A 10000-nucleotide genomic window follows, 5' to 3' on the forward strand; every position below is an offset into this window, starting at 1 on the left:
CCCGCTGCCGCCACCTGTGCGCCGGTGTGTCCCGCCACAGCTCCCTCCGGCAGAAGCCCCGCCTCCGCCGTGTCGCCGCGGCCGGGTGCGGGAGCGGGATCGAGGGCCGGGGCCGCTTCCCCGGGCCTGCCGGCCACCAGGGGCGGGCTCCTGAGCTCGGCGGGTGGTGTGCGGGCAAAGGTGGCCTTGCCGGGGCTGAGGGGCCGTGGCGACGCAATGGTGGCTCCCAGTGGCTTCGGGTCAGCTGCTGTCGGGCAGCAGGGCCGGCCCGGGCTGCGGCCGGGCTGCGCCTAGCGCCGCGTGGGCGGGCAGGGGCGATGCCCCAGGGACCGCGGGCCCCGGGCCCCGAAGCCTCCGGGGCCACGTCCCTGTGAGCGACGTGCGGGATGTTGGGCGGGGCGCCAAGCGCCGAAGGGTTTGCTGGGTCACGCCCGCCCTCGGCTGGGAGGTGGTGGCCAAACCCTCCGCCACCGCCCGATACACGAGACGTCCGTTCCCCCTGCCTGGGCGGGCGGCGGGGTCCCGCCGGGGCGGGCTGACCGCCGGGCTGGCTGGCCTTAAGGCGCCAGCGCCAGCGCAACTGAGCCTCAAGAGGCAGCCCGCGGTCCCCGCCCCCGTCTACGGCCATACCACCCTGAACGCGCCCGATCTCGTCTGATCTCGTGAAGCTAAGCAGGGTCGGGCCTGGTTAGTACTTGGATGGGAGACCGCCTGGGAATACCGGGTGCTGTAGGCTTTTTGCCTCCCGCTCCGCCTTCTCCTTTACTCGCCCTTGGGCGGTGGCCGCCGGCTCCGCCCCCGCCGGGCCCCGCTGCAGGCCCCACCTCCTCAGGCCCCTCCCACCACGGCGCGCGCGCGTGTGTGTGTGTGTGTGTGTGTGTGTGCGTGCGCGCGCGCGCGGGTGCGCCGGAGGGGCCGCTCCCCGCCGGCACGGCCGGCCGGGCGGCCAGAAGGCGGCCCCAGAAGGCAGCCGCACCCCGGACGCTCCCGGGGTGGCTGGCCCGGACCCAGAATCCGCCGCGGGCCCGGTTGCCGTCCTTTCGGCCAGCGAGCCCCTCGACCTGCACCTGGCCGCCCCCACTGGCGCCCAGCCCCGCTGCCGCCACCTGTGCGCCGGTGTGTCCCGCCACAGCTCCCTCCGGCAGAAGCCCCGCCTCCGCCGTGTCGCCGCGGCCGGGTGCGGGAGCGGTATCGAGGGCCGGGGCCGCTTCCCCGGGCCTGCCGGCCACCAGGGGCGGGCTCCAGAGCTCGGCGGGTGGTGTGCGGGCAAGGGTGGCCTTGCCGGGGCTGAGGGGCCGTGGCGACGCAATGGTGGCTCCCAGTGGCTTCGGGCCAGCTGCTGTCGGGCAGCAGGGCCGGCCCGGGCTGCGGCCGGGCTGCGCCTAGCGCCGCGTGGGCGGGCAGGGGCGATGCCCCAGGGACCGCGGGCCCCGGGCCCCGAAGCCTCCGGGGCCACGTCCCTGTGAGCGACGTGCGGGATCTTGGGCGGGGCGCCAAGCGCCGAAGGGTTTGCTGGGTCACGCCGGCCCTCGGCTGGGAGGTGGTGGCCAAACCCTCCGCCACCGCCCGATACACGAGACGTCCGTTCCCCCTGCCTGGGCGGGCGGCGGGGTCCCGCCGGGGCGGGCTGACCGCCGGGCTGGCTGGCCCTAAGGCGCCAGCGCCAGCGCAACTGGGCCTCAAGAGGCAGCCCGCGGTCCCCGCCCCCGTCTACGGCCATACCACCCTGAACGCGCCCGATCTCGTCTGATCTCGGAAGCTAAGCAGGGTCGGGCCTGGTTAGTACTTGGATGGGAGACCGCCTGGGAATACCGGGTGCTGTAGGCTTTTTGCCTCCCGCTCCGCCTTCTCCTTTACTCGCCCGCGGGCGGTGGCCGCCGGCTCCGCCCCCGCCGGGCCCCGCTGCAGGCCCCACCTCCTCAGGCCCCTCCCACCACGGCGCGCGCGCGCGTGTGTGTGTGTGTGTGTGTGTGCGTGCGCGCGCGCGCGGGTGCGCCGGAGGGGCCGCTCCCCGCCGGCACGGCCGGCCGGGCGGCCAGAAGGCGGCCCCAGAAGGCAGCCGCACCCCGGACGCTCCCGGGGTGGCTGGCCCGGACCCAGAATCCGCCGCGGGCCCGGTTGCCGTCCTTTCGGCCAGCGAGCCCCTCGACCTGCACCTGGCCGCCCCCACTGGCGCCCAGCCCCGCTGCCGCCACCTGTGCGCCGGTGTGTCCCGCCACAGCTCCCTCCGGCAGAAGCCCCGCCTCCGCCGTGTCGCCGCGGCCGGGTGCGGGAGCGGGATCGAGGGCCGGGGCCGCTTCCCCGGGCCTTCCGGCCACCAGGGGCGGGCTCCTGAGCTCGGCGGGTGGTGTGCGGGCAAAGGTGGCCTTGCCGGGGCTGAGGGGCCGTGGCGACGCAATGGTGGCTCCCAGTGGCTTCGGGTCAGCTGCTGTCGGGCAGCAGGGCCGGCCCGGGCTGCGGCCGGGCTGCGCCTAGCGCCGCGTGGGCGGGCAGGGGCGATGCCCCAGGGACCGCGGGCCCCGGGCCCCGAAGCCTCCGGGGCCACGTCCCTGTGAGCGACGTGCGGGACGTTGGGCGGGGCGCCAAGCGCCGAAGGGTTTGCTGGGTCACGCCCGCCCTCGGCTGGGAGGTGGTGGCCAAATCCTCCGCCACCGCCCGATACACGAGACGTCCGTTCCCCCTGCCTGGGCGGGCGGCGGGGTCCCGCCGGGGCGGGCTGACCGCCGGGCTGGCTGGCCTTAAGGCGCCAGCGCCAGCGCAACTGGGCCTCAAGAGGCAGCCCGCGGTCCCCGCCCCCGTCTACGGCCATACCACCCTGAACGCGCCCGATCTCGTCTGATCTCGGAAGCTAAGCAGGGTCGGGCCTGGTTAGTACTTGGATGGGAGACCGCCTGGGAATACCGGGTGCTGTAGGCTTTTTGCCTCCCGCTCCGCCTTCTCCTTTACTCGCACGCGGGCGGTGGCCGCCGGCTCCGCCCCCGCCGGGCCCCGCTGCAGGCCCCACCTCCTCAGGCCCCTCTCACCACGGCGCGCGCGCGTGTGTGTGTGTGTGTGTGTGTGTGCGTGCGCGCGCGCGCGGGTGCGCCGGAGGGGCCGCTCCCCGCCGGCACGGCCGGCCGGGCGGCCAGAAGGCGGCCCCAGAAGGCAGCCGCACCCCGGACGCTCCCGGGGTGGCTGGCCCGGACCCAGAATCCGCCGCGGGCCCGGTTGCCGTCCTTTCGGCCAGCGAGCCCCTCGACCTGCACCTGGCCGCCCCCACTGGCGCCCAGCCCCGCTGCCGCCACCTGTGCGCCGGTGTGTCCCGCCACAGCTCCCTCCGGCAGAAGCCCCGCCTCCGCCGTGTCGCCGCGGCCGGGTGCGGGAGCGGGATCGAGGGCCGGGGCCGCTTCCCCGGGCCTTCCGGCCACCAGGGGCGGGCTCCTGAGCTCGGCGGGTGGTGTGCGGGCAAAGGTGGCCTTGCCGGGGCTGAGGGGCCGTGGCGACGCAATGGTGGCTCCCAGTGGCTTCGGGTCAGCTGCTGTCGGGCAGCAGGGCCGGCCCGGGCTGCGGCCGGGCTGCGCCTAGCGCCGCGTGGGCGGGCAGGGGCGATGCCCCAGGGACCGCGGGCCCCGGGCCCCGAAGCCTCCGGGGCCACGTCCCTGTGAGCGACGTGCGGGATGTTGGGCGGGGCGCCAAGCGCCGAAGGGTTTGCTGGGTCACGCCCGCCCTCGGCTGGGAGGTGGTGGCCAAACCCTCCGCCACCGCCCGATACACGAGACGTCCGTTCCCCCTGCCTGGGCGGGCGGCGGGGTCCCGCCGGGGCGGGCTGACCGCCGGGCTGGCTGGCCTTAAGGCGCCAGCGCCAGCGCAACTGAGCCTCAAGAGGCAGCCCGCGGTCCCCGCCCCCGTCTACGGCCATACCACCCTGAACGCGCCCGATCTCGTCTGATCTCGGAAGCTAAGCAGGGTCGGGCCTGGTTAGTACTTGGATGGGAGACCGCCTGGGAATACCGGGTGCTGTAGGCTTTTTGCCTCCCGCTCCGCCTTCTCCTTTACTCGCCCGCGGGCGGTGGCCGCCGGCTCCGCCCCCGCCGGGCCCCGCTGCAGGCCCCACCTCCTCAGGCCCCTCCCACCACGGCGCGCGTGCGCCGGAGGGGCCGCTCCCCGCCGGCCCGGCCGGCCGGGCGGCCAGAAGGCGGCCCCGGAAGGCAGCCGCACCCCGGACGCTCCCGGGGTGGCTGGCCCGGACCCAGAATCCGCCGCGGGCCCGGTTGCCGTCCTTTCGGCCAGCGAGCCCCTCGACCTGCACCTGGCCGCCCCCACTGGCGCCCAGCCCCGCTGCCGCCACCTGTGCGCCGGTGTGTCCCGCCACAGCTCCCTCCGGCAGAAGCCCCGCCTCCGCCGTGTCGCCGCGGCCGGGTGCGGGAGCGGGATCGAGGGCCGGGGCCGCTTCCCCGGGCCTGCCGGCCACCAGGGGCGGGCTCCTGAGCCCGGCGGGTGGTGTGCGGGCAAAGGTGGCCTTGCCGGGGCTGAGGGGCCGTGGCGACGCAATGGTGGCTCCCAGTGGCTTCGGGCCAGCTGCTGTCGGGCAGCAGGGCCGGCCCGGGCTGCGGCCGGGCTGCGCCTAGCGCCGCGTGGGCGGGCAGGGGCGATGCCCCACGGACCGCGGGCCCCGGGCCCCGAAGCCTCCGGGGCCACGTCCCTGTGAGCGACGTGCGGGATCTTGGGCGGGGCGCCAAGCGCCGAAGGGTTTGCTGGGTCACGCCCGCCCTCGGCTGGGAGGTGGTGGCCAAACCCTCCGCCACCGCCCGATACACGAGACGTCCGTTCCCCCTGCCTGGGCGGGCGGCGGGGTCCCGCCGGGGCGGGCTCACCGCCGGGCTGGCTGGCCCTAAGGCGCCAGCGCCAGCGCAACTGGGCCTCAAGAGGCAGCCCGCGGTCCCCGCCCCCGTCTACGGCCATACCACCCTGAACGCGCCCGATCTCGTCTGATCTCGGAAGCTAAGCAGGGTCGGGCCTGGTTAGTACTTGGATGGGAGACCGCCTGGGAATACCGGGTGCTGTAGGCTTTTTGCCTCCCGCTCCGCCTTCTCCTTTACTCGCCCGCGGGCGGTGGCCGCCGGCTCCGCCCCCGCCGGGCCCCGCTGCAGGCCCCACCTCCTCAGGCCCCTCCCACCACGGCGCGCGTGCGCCGGAGGGGCCGCTCCCCGCCGGCCCGGCCGGCCGGGCGGCCAGAAGGCGGCCCCGGAAGGCAGCCGCACCCCGGACGCTCCCGGGGTGGCTGGCCCGGACCCAGAATCCGCCGCGGGCCCGGTTGCCGTCCTTTCGGCCAGCGAGCCCCTCGACCTGCACCTGGCCGCCCCCACTGGCGCCCAGCCCCGCTGCCGCCACCTGTGCGCCGGTGTGTCCCGCCACAGCTCCCTCCGGCAGAAGCCCCGCCTCCGCCGTGTCGCCGAGGCCGGGTGCGGGAGCGGGATCGAGGGCCGGGGCCGCTTCCCCGGGCCTGCCGGCCACCAGGGGCGGGCTCCTGAGCCCGGCGGGTGGTGTGCGGGCAAAGGTGGCCTTGCCGGGGCTGAGGGGCCGTGGCGACGCAATGGTGGCTCCCAGTGGCTTCGGGCCAGCTGCTGTCGGGCAGCAGGGCCGGCCCGGGCTGCGGCCGGGCTGCGCCTAGCGCCGCGTGGGCGGGCAGGGGCGATGCCCCACGGACCGCGGGCCCCGGGCCCCGAAGCCTCCGGGGCCACGTCCCTGTGAGCGACGTGCGGGATCTTGGGCGGGGCGCCAAGCGCCGAAGGGTTTGCTGGGTCACGCCCGCCCTCGGCTGGGAGGTGGTGGCCAAACCCTCCGCCACCGCCCGATACACGAGACGTCCGTTCCCCCTGCCTGGGCGGGCGGCGGGGTCCCGCCGGGGCGGGCTCACCGCCGGGCTGGCTGGCCCTAAGGCGCCAGCGCCAGCGCAACTGGGCCTCAAGAGGCAGCCCGCGGTCCCCGCCCCCGTCTACGGCCATACCACCCTGAACGCGCCCGATCTCGTCTGATCTCGGAAGCTAAGCAGGGTCGGGCCTGGTTAGTACTTGGATTGGGAGACCGCCTGGGAATACCGGGTGCTGTAGGCTTTTTGCCTCCCGCTCCGCCTTCTCCTTTACTCGCCCTTGGGCGGTGGCCGCCGGCTCCGCCCCCGCCGGGCCCCGCTGCAGGCCCCACCTCCTCAGGCCCCTCCCACCACGGCGCGCGCGCGTGTGTGTGTGTGTGTGTGTGTGCGTGCGCGCGCGCGCGGGTGCGCCGGAGGGGCCGCTCCCCGCCGGCACGGCCGGCCGGGCGGCCAGAAGGCGGCCCCAGAAGGCAGCCGCACCCCGGACGCTCCCGGGGTGGCTGGCCCGGACCCAGAATCCGCCGCGGGCCCGGTTGCCGTCCTTTCGGCCAGCGAGCCCCTCGACCTGCACCTGGCCGCCCCCACTGGCGCCCAGCCCCGCTGCCGCCACCTGTGCGCCGGTGTGTCCCGCCACAGCTCCCTCCGGCAGAAGCCCCGCCTCCGCCGTGTCGCCGCGGCCGGGTGCGGGAGCGGGATCGAGGGCCGGGGCCGCTTCCCCGGGCCTGCCGGCCACCAGGGGCGGGCTCCTGAGCTCGGCGGGTGGTGTGCGGGCAAAGGTGGCCTTGCCGGGGCTGAGGGGCCGTGGCGACGCAATGGTGGCTCCCAGTGGCTTCGGGTCAGCTGCTGTCGGGCAGCAGGGCCGGCCCGGGCTGCGGCCGGGCTGCGCCTAGCGCCGCGTGGGCGGGCAGGGGCGATGCCCCAGGGACCGCGGGCCCCGGGCCCCGAAGCCTCCGGGGCCACGTCCCTGTGAGCGACGTGCGGGATGTTGGGCGGGGCGCCAAGCGCCGAAGGGTTTGCTGGGTCACGCCCGCCCTCGGCTGGGAGGTGGTGGCCAAACCCTCCGCCACCGCCCGATACACGAGACGTCCGTTCCCCCTGCCTGGGCGGGCGGCGGGGTCCCGCCGGGGCGGGCTGACCGCCGGGCTGGCTGGCCTTAAGGCGCCAGCGCCAGCGCAACTGAGCCTCAAGAGGCAGCCCGCGGTCCCCGCCCCCGTCTACGGCCATACCACCCTGAACGCGCCCGATCTCGTCTGATCTCGTGAAGCTAAGCAGGGTCGGGCCTGGTTAGTACTTGGATGGGAGACCGCCTGGGAATACCGGGTGCTGTAGGCTTTTTGCCTCCCGCTCCGCCTTCTCCTTTACTCGCCCTTGGGCGGTGGCCGCCGGCTCCGCCCCCGCCGGGCCCCGCTGCAGGCCCCACCTCCTCAGGCCCCTCCCACCACGGCGCGCGCGCGTGTGTGTGTGTGTGTGTGTGTGTGCGTGCGCGCGCGCGCGGGTGCGCCGGAGGGGCCGCTCCCCGCCGGCACGGCCGGCCGGGCGGCCAGAAGGCGGCCCCAGAAGGCAGCCGCACCCCGGACGCTCCCGGGGTGGCTGGCCCGGACCCAGAATCCGCCGCGGGCCCGGTTGCCGTCCTTTCGGCCAGCGAGCCCCTCGACCTGCACCTGGCCGCCCCCACTGGCGCCCAGCCCCGCTGCCGCCACCTGTGCGCCGGTGTGTCCCGCCACAGCTCCCTCCGGCAGAAGCCCCGCCTCCGCCGTGTCGCCGCGGCCGGGTGCGGGAGCGGGATCGAGGGCCGGGGCCGCTTCCCCGGGCCTGCCGGCCACCAGGGGCGGGCTCCTGAACTCGGCGGGTGGTGTGCGGGCAAGGGGTGGCCTTGCCGGGGCTGAGGGGCCGTGGCGACGCAATGGTAGCTCCCAGTGGCTTCGGGCCAGCTGCTGTCGGGCAGCAGGGCCGGCCCGGGCTGCGGCCGGGCTGCGCCTAGCGCCGCATGGGAGGGCAGGGGCGATGCCCCAGGGACCGCGGGCCCCGGGCCCCGAAGCCTCCGGGGCCACGTCCCTGTGAGCGACGTGTGGGATCTTGGGCGGGGCGCCAAGCGCCAAAGGGTTTGCTGGGTCACGCCCGCCCTCGGCTGGGAGGTGGTGGCCAAACTCTCTGCCACCGCCCGATACACGAGACGTCCGTTCCCCCTGCCTGGGCGGGCGGCGGGGTCCCGCCGGGGCGGGCTGACCGCCGGGCTGGCTGGCCTTAAGGCGCCAGCGCCAGCGCAACTGGGCCTCAAGAGGCAGCCCGCGGTCCCCGCCCCCGTCTACGGCCATACCACCCTAAACGCGCCCGATCTCGTCTGATCTCGGAAGCTGAGCAGGGTCGGGCCTGGTTAGTACTTGGATGGGAGACCGCCTGGGAATACCGGGTGCTGTAGGCTTTTTGCCTCCCGCTCCGCCTTCTCCTTTACTCGCCCGCGGGCGGTGGCCGCCGGCTCCGCTCCCGCCGGGCCCCGCTGCAGGCCCCACCTCCTCAGGCCCCACCCAACACGGCGCGCGTGCGCCGGAGGGGCCGCTCCCCGCCGGCCCGGCCGGCCGGGCGGCCAGAAGGCGGCCCCGGAAGGCAGCCGCACCCCGGACGCTCCCGGGGTGGCTGGCCCGGACCCAGAATCCGCCGCCGGCCCGGTTGCCGTCCTTTCGGCCAGCGAGCCCCTCGACCTGCACCTGGCCGCCCCCACTGGCGCCCAGCCCCGCTGCCGCCACCTGTGCGCCGGTGTGTCCCGCCACAGCTCCCTCCGGCAGAAGCCCCGCCTCCGCCGTGTCGCCGCGGCCGGGTGCGGGAGCGGGATCGAGGGCCGGGGCCGCTTCCCCGGGCCTGCCGGCCACCAGGGGCGGGCTCCTGAGCTCGGTAGGTGGTGTGCGGGCAAGGGTGGCCTTGCCGGGGCTGAGGGGCCGTGGCGACGCAATGGTGGCTCCCAGTGGCTTCGGGCCAGCTGCTGTCGGGCAGCAGGGCCGGCCCGGGCTGCGGCCGGGCTGCGCCTAGCGCCGCGTGGGCGGGCAGGGGCGATGCCCCAGGGACCGCGGGCCCCGGGCCCCGAAGCCTCCGGGGCCACGTCCCTGTGAGCGATGTGCGGGATCTTGGGCGGGGCGCCAAGCGCCGAAGGGTTTGCTGGGTCACGCCCGCCCTCGGCTGGGAGGTGGTGGCCAAACCCTCCGCCACCGCCCGATACACGAGACGTCCGTTCCCCCTGCCTGGGCGGGCGGCGGGGTCCCGCCGGGGCGGGCTCACCGCCGGGCTGGCTGGCCCTAAGGCGCCAGCGCCAGCGCAACTGGGCCTCAAGAGGCAGCCCGCGGTCCCCGCCCCGGTCTACGGCCATACCACCCTGAACGCGCCCGATCTCGTCTGATCTCAGAAGCTAAGCAGGGTCCGGGCCTGGTTAGTACTTGTGAGGGGAGACCGCCTGGGAATACCGGGTGCCATAGACTTTTTGCCTCCCGCTCCGCCTTCTCCTTTACTCGCCCTTGGGCGGTGGCCGCCGGCTCCGCCCCCGCCGGGCCCCGCTGCAGGCCCCACCTCCTCAGGCCCCTCCCACCACGGCGCGCGCGCGTGTGTGTGTGTGTGTGTGTGTGTGTGTGCGTGCGCGCGCGCGCGGGTGCGCCGGAGGGGCCGCTCCCCGCCGGCACGGCCGGCCGGGCGGCCAGAAGGCGGCCCCAGAAGGCAGCCGCACCCCGGACGCTCCCGGGGTGGCTGGCCCGGACCCAGAATCCGCCGCGGGCCCGGTTGCCGTCCTTTCGGCCAGAGAGCCCCTCGACCTGCACCTGGCCGCCCCCACTGGCGCCCAGCCCCGCTGCCGCCACCTGTGCGCCGGTGTGTCCCGCCACAGCTCCCTCCGGCAGAAGCCCCGCCTCCGCCGTGTCGCCGCGGCCGGGTGCGGGAGCGGGATCGAGGGCCGGGGCCGCTTCCCCGGGCCTTCCGGCCACCAGGGGCGGGCTCCTGAGCTCGGCGGGTGGTGTGCGGGCAAAGGTGGCCTTGCCGGGGCTGAGGGGCCGTGGCGACGCAATGGTGGCTCCCAGTGGCTTCGGGTCAGCTGCTGTCGGGCAGCAGGGCCGGCCCGGGCTGCGGCCGGGCTGCGCCTAGCGCCGCGTGGGCGGGCAGGGGCGATGCCCCAGG

The 10000-nt window shown here is 76.4% G+C and overlaps 8 non-coding genes and 1 pseudogene across 8 annotated transcripts; all 9 read left to right on the forward strand.

The window, feature by feature from the left end:
* Positions 1 to 616: 616 nt before the first annotated feature.
* On the forward strand, positions 617 to 736 carry LOC136143326 (5S ribosomal RNA). The gene has a single exon (XR_010657939.1). It is a non-coding gene; the product is annotated as a 5S ribosomal RNA (ribosomal RNA).
* A 972-nt stretch (positions 737 to 1708) lies between these two features.
* On the forward strand, positions 1709 to 1827 carry LOC136143352 (5S ribosomal RNA). The gene has a single exon (XR_010657964.1). It is a non-coding gene; the product is annotated as a 5S ribosomal RNA (ribosomal RNA).
* Positions 1828 to 2797: 970 nt separating this feature from the next.
* LOC136143363 (5S ribosomal RNA) lies at positions 2798 to 2916 on the forward strand. The gene has a single exon (XR_010657971.1). It is a non-coding gene; the product is annotated as a 5S ribosomal RNA (ribosomal RNA).
* A 970-nt stretch (positions 2917 to 3886) lies between these two features.
* Positions 3887 to 4005, forward strand: LOC136143375 (5S ribosomal RNA). Its single transcript, XR_010657972.1, has one exon. It is a non-coding gene; the product is annotated as a 5S ribosomal RNA (ribosomal RNA).
* Positions 4006 to 4929: 924 nt separating this feature from the next.
* LOC136143382 (5S ribosomal RNA) lies at positions 4930 to 5048 on the forward strand. The gene has a single exon (XR_010657973.1). It is a non-coding gene; the product is annotated as a 5S ribosomal RNA (ribosomal RNA).
* A 924-nt stretch (positions 5049 to 5972) lies between these two features.
* LOC136143325 (5S ribosomal RNA) lies at positions 5973 to 6092 on the forward strand. The gene has a single exon (XR_010657938.1). It is a non-coding gene; the product is annotated as a 5S ribosomal RNA (ribosomal RNA).
* A 968-nt stretch (positions 6093 to 7060) lies between these two features.
* Positions 7061 to 7180, forward strand: LOC136143327 (5S ribosomal RNA). Its single transcript, XR_010657940.1, has one exon. It is a non-coding gene; the product is annotated as a 5S ribosomal RNA (ribosomal RNA).
* Positions 7181 to 8151: 971 nt separating this feature from the next.
* LOC136143332 (5S ribosomal RNA) lies at positions 8152 to 8270 on the forward strand. Its single transcript, XR_010657945.1, has one exon. It is a non-coding gene; the product is annotated as a 5S ribosomal RNA (ribosomal RNA).
* A 924-nt stretch (positions 8271 to 9194) lies between these two features.
* LOC136143367 (5S ribosomal RNA) lies at positions 9195 to 9315 on the forward strand (annotated as a pseudogene).
* Positions 9316 to 10000: the final 685 nt, after the last annotated feature.

This window comes from Phocoena phocoena, unplaced genomic scaffold, assembly GCF_963924675.1.
Source record: "Phocoena phocoena unplaced genomic scaffold, mPhoPho1.1 SCAFFOLD_270, whole genome shotgun sequence".
NCBI lineage: Eukaryota > Metazoa > Chordata > Mammalia > Artiodactyla > Phocoenidae > Phocoena > Phocoena phocoena.